General features: G+C 36.7%; 2 protein-coding genes across 21 annotated transcripts in view; one reads left to right on the top strand and one right to left on the bottom strand.

The window, feature by feature from the left end:
- The window catches only part of Mnt, a 259,484-nt gene that overhangs the window by 94,142 nt on the left and 150,392 nt on the right, over nucleotides 1-14,950 (bottom strand). For 3 of the 20 annotated variants that reach the window (XM_073973138.1, XM_073973150.1, XM_073973139.1), the window contains exon 1: nucleotides 2,387-2,855. The exons of 6 other annotated variants lie outside the window; for them this stretch is intronic. The gene's annotated coding sequence lies outside the window, so the exon portion shown is untranslated. Of the gene's footprint in view, nucleotides 1-1,860; nucleotides 3,011-14,950 lie in introns of those variants that run through there. 11 more of the 20 variants (XM_073973140.1, XM_073973151.1, XM_073973143.1 and 8 more) reach the window with 10 other exon arrangements.
- ScsbetaG (Succinyl-coenzyme A synthetase beta subunit, GDP-forming) overlaps nucleotides 11,387-14,950 on the top strand; it is a 279,380-nt gene continuing 275,816 nt past the window's right edge. The window contains exon 1 of the mRNA XM_073973165.1: nucleotides 11,387-11,405. The gene's annotated coding sequence lies outside the window, so the exon portion shown is untranslated. The remainder of the gene's footprint in view (nucleotides 11,406-14,950) is intronic.

Below are 14,950 nucleotides of genomic sequence, written 5' to 3'. Positions count from 1 at the left end.
ACATTTTCTATGCGAAACCCTTATCCGGATAACATTTTCTATGCGAAATCCTTATCCTTATACGAAAACCTTATCCGGATGACATTTTCTATATGAAAACCTTATCCGGATAGCATCTTCTATGCGAAACCCTTATCCGGATAACATTTTCTATGCGAAACCCTTATCCGGATAACATCTTCTATACGAAAACCTTATCCGCATAACATCTTCTATACGAAAACCTTATCCGCATAACATTTTCTATACGAAAACCTTATCCGGATAACATTTTCTATATGAAATCCTTATGCGGATAATATTTTCTATATGAAAACCTTATCGGGATAACATTTTCTATATGAAAACCTTATCCGGATATTTTCTATGCGAAACCCTTATCCGGATAACATTTTCTATGCGAAACCCTTATCCGGATAACATTTTCTATGCGAAAACCTTATCCAGATAACATTTTCTATACGAAAACCTTATCCGGATAACATTTTCTATACGAAAACCTTATCCGGATAACATTTTCTAAATGAAAACCTTATCCGGATAACATTTTCTATTTGAAAACCTCATCCGGATAACATCTTCTATACGAAAACCTTATCCGGATAACAGTTTCTACGCGAAAACCTTATCCGGATAGCATTTTCTATATAAAAACGTTATCCGGATAAAATTTTCTATACGAAAACCTTATCTGGATAACATTTTCTATGCGAGAACCTTATCCGGATAACATTTTCTATACGAAAACCTTATCCGTATAAAATTTTCTATACGCTAACCAAATTCGGATAAAATTTCTGGAACAAAGGAGCAGCTAGCTGAGAGAATAGTAAATTTATGCCAAATTTTCTATACGAAAACCTTATCCGGAGTTAATAATTCTCGAGATAAGGGACCCGAAAGTTGACCCCCCCCCCCTTTTCCTCAGGTCGAAGCTTTTTACTGTCATAAGCTGAGGAAATATTTCTAAAAATATAAAATTATATAAAATTCTTAATTAAAAAATCAAAATGGCAACCCTGTTGTTTGTTATATGTATCATGATGCAGCACGCACTTTGGATTAATCATAAACAAACGTTGGCGAGAGGACGACGATGCAAAAATTCACAAAGCAGTGATAATAATGGTTAGCAAAACAGCAACAACAACATCAGACGACGCAGTCACCGACAAAATAAATGCCGTCGTCGTTGTTTGTTGAATACATCGAAAAAGTACTCGTGCTTGGTGTGGTAGTACAGAACAACAAAAACAATGTCATCACATGAGTGGATGAGAGAGAGAGAGAGCTTGCCATTGTATGAGAAAATGGGGAACGTGCTTAAAAAACAAATGCTCCAACATATGGTGTTGTTGTTGTGGTGGTTTTGTTGTTTAGGGCGTGAGTGTGAGAAGAGGAAGAAAACAGAGCACACACAATGGGTTTTATTTTTCTTTAATACACTGAGAGAGAAAGGCCACAAGAGAGTAACACTTTATTAAAATCTTTGGATGAGGGGGAATTGGGGGGCTAAATTAATCAAAATTAATAAAGCATATCCAAGAGAGAACAACATTGGAGCCTAGTCATGCTTTTCTGAGAGTCCATTTGTTTTACTTAAAGACGGAGGTGGGGCAAAATTTTTAGCACACTTTTATACTCTCTCTTGCAGTTTAATTTTTCTTTCTTTCATATAAGCTTATAAATAAAGACTTTGGTCTCCCAAATGGCAAAAAGCAACAACAAAAATCTTAGCAAATCAAACATTGGACACTGTGCAAAAAAACCTAAAGCGAACATAATAATAGTTGAAGATATTAAAGTAAAATTGCAGAGGAGATTGAATTCAAATGTTGGAAACGCAACAATCGTCCATACGTGCATACTATGACGGGAGCACTGAGCTATATTTGTCTAGCTTGCCAGCTAGCTGGTTAGTTGTGACTGGCTTTGGTTTCGACGACTTGCGGTGGCTTGGATGACGACGATGTTTGTATGTAAATATTGGTGATGTTGGCACTTTTGAACTTTTTTTCACAGTGTTCAGCTGCTGCTTGCTTCGACTGGCTGTTATATGGGGGCCCCAATGTGCATGGGTGTGTGTGCCGTTCGTTGTGTGTTGGTTGGTTGGCATAGATGTCATGTGTGTAGCAACAACAGCCAGAGTAGTCTTAGTTGTTGTTATTGTGGGTAGTAGTAGCGCACAAAGCAAAGCACAAAATTAAATAAATTTTTTTCCTTCCATTTCTTTCGAAAAAAATTCTTATTGGCTGTGGTGGCATGGAATTGAATTTTGAATTTTTGTATTTTTTTTATTTTGTTTTTTTTTTCTGCTTGTGGGTCATGTTGATATCATTCTGAACAAACACAAAATAACAACACTTTCTTATGTAATTTTTCACACCTTTGATTTTTCCACTTTTGTGAATATTTTTTCACTATTTTTTGGATCACAAGGTGCCAATGAACGTTGACGTTTCAACAATTATTGGGCTACCGTTTTACAAGAAAATTGGTTGGTAATAATGATGAGAAATCACTTCACTTTGTTTGTTGGCACTGTTATCTTTAGTCGCGCACTTGTTTTTTCCGTTTCTTTTGTAGGCTATTTTCTTCTTTGCAAAATAACAACAAAACAACAACAATAATGCTAATAAAAAACAATCCAGAAGAATATGGAATAAACGCAGCTTGTTATAGACAAAGAAACCAGAAGAAAAAATATCCAATTTGTCTGGCTAACTCTGACACTGACTGACTGGCCTGATGTTGTGATGGTTGTTACCGTTTCTTTTTTGTATTATTTTCAATTCTTTATGTTTTTGTGTCTTATTCTCACGTGATGCAAACTGTGCAGCGTCAAAAACGCAACTGAATATGAAAAACCAACCATTGAAAAATATTACAATGACACCATACACTGCTGGCTGGTATAAAGAAAGCTGCTGTCGTTCGCTGTCGTTGCTGCTCCGACTCGACTCACAAACTGGGTAGAACAATAACAACAACAGCTGGCACAAAAAAAACAGCAACAATATTGGAAAGAGCAACAATATTTGGGGGAGCATAACAATAACTGAGAGAGCGGAATATAACAAAACAAACGCCACTCTCTTTCTTATAGGTACTGAGACAAAACCCCCTCTATGTTATTCACCTACATATAATGGTACACAGTGTTTTGGTAAGAAATCTTTGAAAAGTCCACCGTTATAAGTAGACATCGGATTTTTACATGTTTTTCTTATTTCTCATCGGATTATGTGGTATCCGATGGAATTGCAATTTTCGAATTTCGAAAAAAAGTTGAGTTGTGCTGAATTGTGCTAGGTTTTTACTTTGGCCAGATTTTAAGACTGTCAAAGTTTGAGCACAACTGGCATATCGTCGGTGTCATGCTTAAGTGTTCCATACGCCATTTGCCTGATTCGAGAAAAACTCAAGTTAATGTTTAAGGCCATACAGGATAAAAAATGGTGCAATAATCCAATACTTTAAGAGCTCAGTTCCACTTCACTAAACTCATAGAATATATCAGTAGTTTATTTTAGTCAGATATCTGTGATAGTCTAGAAGTTATGGCCAATTTTTATAATTGCAAAAAGTTGCTGAATTTTTCCATGGAATCTTTTTTTCATGTTTTTGGCAGTTTGTGTCACATGGAACACATTTTGTCACATTTCATCCAAAACACTTTTTATCAATCGTGTTCCACCTCCCTTATATGAAGTGCTACTGTGGAGTTTATAAATCAGGACTTTAAATGAAACATTTATTTTTCTCACATAAATACAATAAGGACCATAATTTTAGGTTTCCTTAAGACTTATTTAAGGGATTGCCTCCACTTATCACTACTTTTTTGTGGTAAAAATTTCGATCGGACAAAACGGATTGATATTTTGCATTTCTAAGGTAACATAAAACATTTAAACGCGATTTTCTTATAATACCATTTTTATAGTCGGTTAGCTTCAAGTCGAATGAACTTTTTTGGGTATATTTTTATGGACTTACATCAAAATTGTGTCTTTGAACTAAGGATTTTTTGGTTAAACGATTGATAAATTTTTGTTTTCATATAACAATACAATATTCAAAAATATTTGGATTTAGAAACTATTATTCTTCAGTTTTTAAACCAAGTCCTTTAAAACAATTTGTTCCATACGCCACACTTTTCCGTTACTTGGGCAAAATGGGCAATTTTTTCTTCCAAACGCCATCATTTTTGGTGCGAAACAATTCGTTTTTGTCTCTTTTTGTTCCATACGCCAAACGACATGGAACTAAAATGTTCAAAGTTGTTTTGTTCCATACGCCAGGCTTTACGGATATGGAACAAAACGACAAGATTTTTTGGGTCACAAAGCGGATAGGGAACATACTGCCATCTGAATATCTCAGAAACTATAGGAGATAGAGAAAAACCGACCAAAAAATCTGAAAGAGCATGGTTCAAAATTGTGTAAAGTATCTTTATCTCAAAATGTCAAAAATGGCGTATGGAACACTTAAGCATGACACCGACGATATGTTAACACGTACCACTAGGGCCCCGAAGTTATGAATATTTAATTTTTTTGGCTATTTAGCGACTTCGTCGACCCAACATTTCTTGCTGAACAACAAACTACGTAAGTATTACTGAATTCGAGATAATAAAGCCAATGTCCCGAATAACGTGACTAGGTACGCCTTTGTGCGAAAATGGAGTCTATTAAAGAAAACATTTTCTTCCTTTTTATCAATTTTGGAATGAAAACAAATGTCTTTTACATTTTGTTCTAATCTAAATTTATTCAAGAGTCAGACATCATGTGGTTTTGGAGCTATCTGGGTACAGCTGACTACTTGAAGAACGCTCTGCTATGTAGTTCGCAACTTTCAAGTTGTTTACCATCCTTTGCGCCTCCTGGAAACTCGGAGTTAATGTTTAATCTCTTGAACAACAAGAATTATGCCAGACCTTTTTCTAGGAATTTCGGCAGTTGCTTTTTTTGGAATTTTGGATCGAATATTTCTGAAGTGCAATATTTGCTTTGTTAAGATTTTTGTCGCCTTTTGGCTCTTCACGGCGTTTTGCACCGTTGGATCAAACAATTCCAGGTCAACAAGTTCAGGACTAAGATACCACAGATTATTGATCATGTTGTTATTTCCTTTTTCTGAAATTTGTGTGTCAATGTTTTCATATTTCAACACATTTTCAATGAGGTCTAGGTATTGTTTTGATGCTAAACGTATCGTAGAGTCTGAAGAACCATCTGTCCCGAAAACAATCAAGCGTGGCTTCAAGAAAATCGTAACTATGAAATTGTCATTGGTGCTGGACCCCTGTAAGGTGTATAGGAACGTTACTAGTATCATTTTGGCTACAGTAGAAGCTATCGAAGAGGATCCCTACAAATATACGATCTCTAGAAGCTTTATCCGTGAACAGCGGAGAATAAACCGTGAAAAATACACGCAACAGCTTTAAGGAACGAGGCTATTTGGGTGCACTGGCATGGAAAACTATTACCAGATATTCTCAAAACAGAGAAGAAAAAACTGGTTGCTGTTCTGGTATACCTACATGTGATACCAGAACAACTCTTAGCCGTTCCTGAAACTGACAGTAGCTCATGGGAGAAACAAGAACTAGCAGTGTGTATAAATGCCTAGAATAGGTCGAGAGCTTCTGTACCACCGTACAAACTTGTTAGAAAAATTTTTGAGAGGGATTTTTGACTGCAATTTTGGAAGCACATCCGGACATCAACCAAACATATTCAAGCGATTCTCTAAGAATAGTCTGCGACTGACAAATCCAAGTTGGAAGTAGTCGAGAATGTTTTAAAACTACTGCCCTGCTCACTTCCCAAGAACAAGAGGCCGTAGAAGCACCTTGCGTTTAAATCGTTCAAGACTTGTTTAACGTCCCCAGAATGTTTTTTTCTATTTTATTTATTTATTTGGTATCCCACACGACAACAACTGAGTGGTATAAGGGTGAGTTTGGGGTATTGATTTTACCAAACGTATAATGAACAAGATAATGTTTATATAGATATAATATAGGATATATTGGGTTAACATTATCAATAGGTTGAAAAGAAATAGAAATAAACGTGGTGTCATAGGGTTTGTTTTTCAAATTTGAGGCTATTTTTTCAGGAAGTATGGACTTGCCCTTAAGGAAACTTGTACATTCGTATAGGGGACAGTGAATACAAGATGTTACATGAGTCCATATTGGAACCTCATAAGTCAGGTAGAAATGTCATAATGTGCAAAGTATGGACCAAATCGGTTAATCCCTTCAAGAGTTATCGTACGCACAAATTTTCCGAACATTTTCGAACATTTGTGGGGGGAGGTACCGGAAGGAGTGGGCCGATATAATCCATCTTTGAACTTGAACTAAGTTTGGACAAAGTATTACGAAAGCCAAATTTTGGACCGAATCGGCAGATCCGTTCGAGAGTTATCTTGCGCTCCAACCACTACACACGGTGTCATAGGGTTTTTTGTAACTTTCAGGCTATTTTCTCAGGAAGTATGGACTTGTCCCTAATGAAACTTACAGCGTCGTATAGAGGACAGCGAATACAACTTGCGTAAACAAAAATCAAAGCGATTCGAGACCAGGTCCTAAACTAAACTTTTCCGAAATTTTGTGTGGGAGGTACCCGAAGGAGTGGACCGATTGAGTCCACATTGGAACCTCATCTAAGTTTGGTAGAAATTACACGATGTGCAAAGTATGGACCAAATCGGTTATTCCCTACAAGAGTTATCGTGTGCACAAGTTTTGCGACAATTCTTGAATATTGTGGGGGAGGTACCTGAAGGAGTGGACCTATATGGCCCATCTTCGAACTTAAATCGAATCTGTGCAAAATATTTCGATACCCAAAAATTGAACTGAATCGATTGATCCGTTCGAGAGTTATCGTGCGCACCAGCCAGCCAGACAGACGGACGGACATTGCTAGATCTACTCAAAATTGTCTGAAACGGATATCGTACAAACATACTTGGGGTCTAAAACCATTATTATACCCTCTTTAGCCTAAAGGCTCAGGGTATAAAAAGCAAATGTTTGATGATAGCGAAGCTACTCCACGGCCGATATGCCTGATGACATATAGGCGAAACATGTCACATAATGGTGGTTGTGTAGGTTCGAATCTTCGGCTTTCCTTTTTGACTTGCAAACATCATCGGTCATTAAGCTCAACTCCAACGAGAAATTAATTTAAATTAATATTAAAATAGATCTTCGCCCTAATACGCAACATTTTCAAATAAAGTAAAACATATTCGTTTTCATTCCCAAAAATTGATAATAGAGGAAGAAAAAAGTTTTTTTTTGTTGTTGTTATTTTTGTTTTTAAATAGACTCTATTTTTGCCCTAAGGCCTTTTTAGTAAGTAACACTTACATACTTTGTTGTTCAGCAAGAAATGTTAGGAACAGAATGGCCTTTAATTGAATGCATAATACGGGCAAATAGCTTTAACCGTTCCACATACGTATATGGGTCGTCGAAGTCGCCAAATAGCAAAAAAAAAATCTAGATTTTCATTACTTCGAGGCCCCAGTAGCTCGTGTTAGCATATTCCAATTGTGCTCAAACTTTGGCAATCTTAAAATCTAACAATACTAAAAGGTTTAGGCGGCTCCCGGCTAAAAAACTCCGGGATCGATTTACTCCTTTGAGTAAAAACCAGCCCAATGCTACAAATTAAGACAGATATTGAATTTTACATAGTTTAATAATAAAAAATGATATTACGATACCATATTTTTATACCCTACACCACACTGTCGTAGATGGTCTCAATAACATAATAATCTGCTGAAAATCGACGTTAAACGTTCAACAGTCTTAGTTTAGAACACTGTTATGTATTTTTTGATGGTTTTTCCAACTTTAAATTACAATTTTACTACTTTTATGACGATTTTCAGCCAAAATCTGTTTGCATATTTTGCATATTCTGTATATTTTGCATACTTTTGTATATTTTGTGCATATGCAAAATAAATACAAAATTTGACCCTGTTATTGAATTCAGTTTTCTTTGAAACGAATTTTGGTCCAATCAGAATCTTTGTATCTTTAATATTAAAAAAATATGCAAAATCCGATGTCTAATTATTACAAATTATCGCGTTAAAAGACAGCCCTACTTATTCCCAAATGAGAAGAGCCAATGTTCTGAGGCCGGTTTGGCGTCTATCGTTGATTTCTTTGATTACATATTCTTCTTTCCATTCGTGTGGTTACTGTTTATGGTCTGCCAGGTGACGCTTTCAGCTTGAGCCTTTCTTCTCTCTCGGTACGGTATATGATGTTGTACACCGGTATCAGTTTAAGAGTTCATTTCAGCGATTTCTCGGGCGGGGTTTGCATTTTTATAATTGGAATAGACCAATTGTATCATATCTTCAGAAGCGTTTGCCGCCCGTTGTCCTTTTTCCGAATATTCCCGATAATAAAGAAGTTATGACGCGTCAAGAAAGTACATACATCTCCATATAGCCCAAAAGTCATAAAAATAATTTTATTACACGTTCATTCATTATTAATTAAAAAATTTTCATTTATTAGACACAAAAATAAAAAACCAGATATCTATCCTTTTCGCCTGTTGTTTTTGTTATTTCTGACCGATTTCTGCATTTATTGCCTTGATGTTGTCATAAAAAGATGAATTAAATCATACATACATATTGCAATAATTTAGTTGAATAACTGTATTCATAGTAGAACAAATAGGTATAAGGTAAAGTAAATACTACAACAAATACAACTCAACAACAACCACATCAAAATTTGTTTTTGTTTGTAATGTTACTGTCAAGGGTATATGTAAACAAAATAAGAAAATGTTTATAAATTATTTGAATTTAAAAAAATAATAATTTTTCACATTTGATTGAATATTTGGGAAAACATGAATGAAAATTCGTTACATTTTCAATTGGAATGTTTACACATCATTCCAGTAAATGCATAATTACCCACAGAAAGTAGAATTCTTGCAAAAATGTTTGGGGTCGCTGGAAATTCATTGAAAAAGAAGAAGTTGGTTCAATCTTTTGTTTTTGAAATCAAAGAAGCACATGTTTATTAGGGCTTTATTTTTTCAAATTTAACAAAATACCTCACATATTAATAAACGTTGCACCGCCTCTATAAGCGGCGTTTTATAGTGCGGCTGGTCGTTCGGACTTGGAGGAGGTTACATGTCATTGATATCTTTCTGGGAAATAGTTTTTTTCATAATGATATATTTTTTCTCGAAAATATGTATATATATGTATCCCTAATGTACATCGAAATAGAAATAAATATTACAACCCAGTTCAGTCAGCTATGTATTGCTGTTACCTTTTATTGTTCTACCATGAACTGTATGTAATGTTTTTGTATTTTTTGACCTGTCGTAGACTTTCTGGGCTGTGTATGAGTGTGCAAGTATCAAAAATATGATTTTCATATACAATTTTGAGTTTCCTCGCAAAAAAAAAAAATTCTCGGCGCTAAGTGGGTACTAACTAGAGTTGGGCAAACTAGTACCTGGAGCGGATCGATTCGTCTAGTCCCTTTTCCCAAAAGGAACTAGTTCCTTACTATAGTCCCATAGTTCCGAGACCGATACAGTTCAACGAATCTTTCTCTTTCATCGTTCTTTTCGTTCCAAATAGTTCCGAGATCAAAATATGTAGTTTAACGAATCTTCCACTTTCGTCGCTCTTTTTGTTTCCTTTGTTCCAAATAGTTCCGAGACCGAAATGTTTTCATGGTTTGGTGAATGACATAAAAATAAATTAATTGCAGCGAAAAAAACAACAACGACGAAAGATCGACGTAGGCTTTAAATTGAAGGAACGAGAAGAACAATGGGAAATATATGAACTATATAAACGCAAAAACTGGATATAGTTCCTTGTCCGGAATAGTTCCTTGGAACTAGTTCGTTCCGGAACTACACAACTCTAGTACTAACATTAAACGAACAACACGGAAATTAAAACCCCAAAACACTGTGCAACCATCCCCAATAGCACTTACTGAGAACAGATACCCAATTATTTGTTCATGTTTTTGAATGTGCATGTTTGTTGTTGCTGGCATGCAAACCCGTTTACTTCCTCTCTCTCTCAGCTGGCCATGCTCGCCAACAACAAAAATAGTGGTGTCGTTATTGCTGTTATTTGTTTTGCTCTTCCCCATGTACAATTCACATTGTCATCGGACGACGTTCGGTCGGTTTGTTGCTTGACTATGTTCGGCATTATTCATCGTCAAAACCCTGGATATTTCATTTGGTTGTTATTTATTTTTTTGCGTTGTTGCTGTTGCTATTATGAATGTCGTCCGTCGTAGTATGTTCGTTGGTGAGTTGCTGTGTTGTGGTTGAGAATCGGCTTTGTTCGCGATATAAAAACACAACAGGCCATAACAACAACTAGCGGCCGCCGCGCAAATAAATATCAGTCATCCATCCAGTTAGCCAGCAAAACATTCAGTCATTGGCACATGATTCCCATGCAAACAACATTGCATAGGCAGAGAGAGAGAGAGAGAGAGAATGAGTGTTAAATGAGTCGCATGGCCCCATGAGTTATCCCCAAAAGCTAAAAACACACAAACACGCCATGCAGTCAATGGGCATGAATGCAATTATTATTGGACTCCCATGTTTATGTTCACTCTTTGCCAGCGTGCTAGTCAGTGTCGCCGCTCTTTAGAGAGCATACCTCAATTACTTGTTAATCAAAAAAAGAAATCATGTTACGAACGTATTGTTGTTGTTGCTTCTGTTGACTGTTTTGTATTTTCAATAATCGCAATTGCACGTTGGGGCGTTTTATTATACTCTTTTGTTTGTAATTGTTTTTTTTTGTGTTTCAAAGAGACCCCACATCTCTCCCCCCAGTAACCATATTGTGTATTGTAGGGGGATTTTGACTTATACAACAATGTCCCCGTTTACGGACGACTATCAATTGTGTTGTTTTTCCGAATTTATTATGCATTTTTTCATGTTTTCTAGGGGCAAAGTTGTCGTAAAGCAGCTCCTCTGCCGGAGTTAAAAAAAATCAGAGAACAACACAGCACCAGCCAGCCAACAGCAGTATCCAGCATAAACATATGCGACGTAGTCTGCTGATTGTAAACATTTTAATAAATCTATTTGTCTATTTTTAGCATAAATGTCTGAGTAGCAAAAAGAAAATCAACAAGAAGAAGAACAATTTTTGCAATTATCACTGTTTGTTTGTGCTGTCTGTGGTCTTGGTATGCGAAGTGATTTCTTCTAGACTTTCCCTTTTTGCAAGAAGTATATTATTTTTGTTGTGAGCGTAGAATTCAAAAATGGTTCTTCAAATATCAGAGCATACAAGGTATACCTGAGTACCAGGTAAGTAAATTAGTTGGAAAATTAAAAAAAAAAAAACAAAAACAAAGGAAAATGTTAAAAAAATACGGTGCAGGGCTTAAATAACCCAATACCAGCGTGGACCAGTGATCTGCCTGCGAGTCACACCTCGTCGTCACAAAGTGATCGTGGATAAACATCTCCCGCAGATGTGGATATCTTGGCATCTGTAGCCGAAGGTACGATGACAAGCACACAACCCAATAAAATGGAGGAGGAGACAGGGAAGCCTAGGGAGAGTTTTAACTTGACCCAACCATCAGAGACTAGAAGCGGCCGGACTCCGAATCCGACAGCAACAGAAAAAAAAAAATGATGTCCATAAGATGGTAGATGAAGTAATCAAGCCCAAATAACCCCATAAAGGCGGGACCAGTGATCTGCCTGCGAGTCACATCTCGTCGTCACCAAGTGATCGTGAATAAACATCTTTCGCAGATGTGGATTTCTTGGCATTTGTGGCCGAAGGTACTATAACAAGCAAACGACCTAAGAGAAAGAGGGAGGAGGAGACACGGAAGCTTAAGGAGTGTTTTAACTTGACCCAATCATCAGAGACTAGGAGCGGCCTGACTCCGAAACCGACAGCAACAGCAAAATAAACACCAGCGTTGTGGAAACCCCTAATAATGAGGATGCCCAGAAGATGGTTGACGTGGACCACCGTTGTGGAAAACCCCAAAAATGATAAAGTGGTCTAGAGTATCGCAAAACTCACAACGAAAAGGATGCAGTGGTCAGGGTATCAACGACGAAATTTAAAAACAACCAGGCGCGACTTACTAAAGAACAGCGGAGTTCTTCTAAGGATGTCAACATACTCCGTCCACGTACTCGGAAGCAGAAAAGAGGATAAGATATCCTAAGGAACAGAATATCGCTAAGCCTTGTAAGAAGAAAAAGAGCTTCCCAAACCTCGCCAAGACCCACGCGAAGAACACTGTTACAAGTTCCGACCGGAGCGAAGCCGCCATCTACTTCTACCAAGGTTCCAAAAGGCATTACAAGGACGAGCGGTGCCATGCGGTGATCGACAATAGTAAAGAGTAAATCAAGAGACCAAATCATCAGATGGGCATTGAAAAAATGGCCAACAACAAAATATTGAAACACACTTCTTAGACGGTGACCAAAAAAAAGTGGGCAGCGGTGAGCTTAGGGGGCACCTTAATGTTCCACTTGGGCACGCATGTGAACCCGGCCGCTCTCGACGACATAGTCAGCAGTAGAGTTGTGTAGTTCCGGAAGGAACTAGTTCCAAGGAACTATTCCGGGCAAGGAAATATTGGAACTATATCCGGCTCTTGCACTTATATAGTTCCTTTAGTTCATATAGTCCCAGTCGAGCATATAATTCTTTTCATTTGTATAGTTCATTTTCTTCCTTTAATTCCACACTCACTTCGATCTTCCTCTTTCGGTTTGTTCATCAATCAGATGCGGTCACATTGTAAAATAAACGTAAATAACATCCTCGTTACATTGCTGCAATTTATTTGTTTGTATGTCAATTCATCCACCATAAGATGAAAACAAAAAGAAAGAGAAAGATTCGTTAAACTACTTCACTCTCGGAACTATTTGGAACGAAGGAAATAAAAAGAACGACGGAAGAGAAAGATTCATTGTACTAATGACACAATTACCCAGGTAGTGGTATCGTAAAATTTTGATATGTTATGTCAAAACTTTCTTTATGTTGTTGGGAAAATTACAACAAAAATAATTTTTTTTATAAAGGAATTTGACTTTTTATATTCGATCAGCTGGTGTGATACCACTACCTGCGTAATTGTGACATGATTGTACCATATCGGTCTCGGAACTATTTGGAACGAAGGAAACAGAAAGAACGACGAAAGAGAAAGATTCATTGAACTATATCGCTCTCGGAACAATTTGGAACTATATTAAGGAACTAGTTCCTTTTGGGGAAAGGAACTAGAAAGATCGATCCGCTCCAGGAACTAGATTGCCCAACTCTAGTCAGCAGTTTAGCAATTCCTTGGGAATGTGGCAAATTGAAGCTGGTGAATCTGGCAGCAGAAATCATATAATTTTTTTTCAAGCAGGAACATTTGAGCTAAATGTAATTCTCCTTTGGAAGGTTTGGCAATATACACAGTTGGATCCAAGATAGAGAAAGCGCCGGCGTCTTTTGTGAAAATCCAATAATGGAACACTCGTTTAAGCTTAGTGATAGCTGTAGCGCATTACAAGCAGAGAAAGCAGCAGAATTGGCTAAATGACTTGAAACCAGTCTCAAAGGAATCTGGGCTGCTTTCTCCAAACATAGAACCATTTATCTTCTATGACGCATTAAGTTAGGAATGTGACTCACTGTGGGTGTTATTACGTGTTACTCTCTATCGTCGAGATTGGATGACATTACAGTCGACTATTGTAGATTATGTGGAGATCTAGAAGAGTTACAAACGTTTTGCCGGTGTCGCTTTTTGGGGTAGATACAACATCCCATTTCACAGAAACCTATCTGCGTTCCAATACAAACCGCCGATCAACAACACAGCAATATCATCTCCATTCTCAAGTCAAAAAACAATAACCATGGAATATTCCCATAATCTTTTTCAAACCTATCCGCGTTGAACACTGCGGACCTAAGGTGTCTCAAGGCTATATTACTGCGCATCCTTAAACCTAACCTGACAACAACCCGATCAACGTGTTTTGGCAACCCGTCATTACCCTTGGCTCAGACCAGCTCCCGACCAGACAACCCGTATTCATAGCCGCCATGCTTTTCTAAAGCATGGCAAAACTGATTGACAAGAGTTCAGAGAATTTACCAATCACCGCTTCAGAGAGCTGCCCATTAGGGTTATGACTTTTTTACAACCTCATATCCCTGTATCATAGCGTGATGAGTTTTGCCATAAGATTACATAAAATCATAATTATAAGGTGATTCGGTGAAAAAACCTCACGCACAAAATGATTTTAAAATTTGAATTTATCAAAATTATGGACAATTTTTTGTAGTCACTGTAAGCAGATATACAATTGAAAATAAACTTTGGAATCACATGAGATAATTAAACTGACATAATATTTATTTCTCACTAATTTTCTTCAATTCTGAGAATCGTAAAAATGTCGTAAACGATTTTATTTAAAGATATAATTTTTTAACAGAAAACAAAAAATTTAAAATTTTTTCAAAGTGGTTTGTGAGTGACCTTTTTCAATATTTGAATGAAATAAACATTATTATAGTTATTAGAAGGCTTATATTTATTCATTCGAGCAAAAAAAAAAAAAAATAATTTTTGAAAACATTTTTTTTTTCATTTCATACATTTTGTCAAAAAATTATATTTTTAAAATCGATTTGTGCGTGAACTTTTTTTATGTTTCAATGGAATAAACGATAGCGTAGCCATTATTAGGCAAAAGTTCATTCATCCCTGCTACAGGAAATCATTTTTGAGAAAAAAACGTCAAAAAGTCATAACCCTACTGCCCATACCCTCCAATTCTCGGAAAGCTGAAAGAATTTTCCTGCA

Source organism: Musca autumnalis, unplaced genomic scaffold (genome assembly GCF_047663935.1).
Source record: "Musca autumnalis isolate F117 unplaced genomic scaffold, ASM4766393v1 scaffold_3, whole genome shotgun sequence".
Classification (NCBI taxonomy): Eukaryota; Metazoa; Arthropoda; class Insecta; order Diptera; family Muscidae; genus Musca; species Musca autumnalis.
This window is presented reverse-complemented; position numbering and strand designations above follow the sequence as displayed.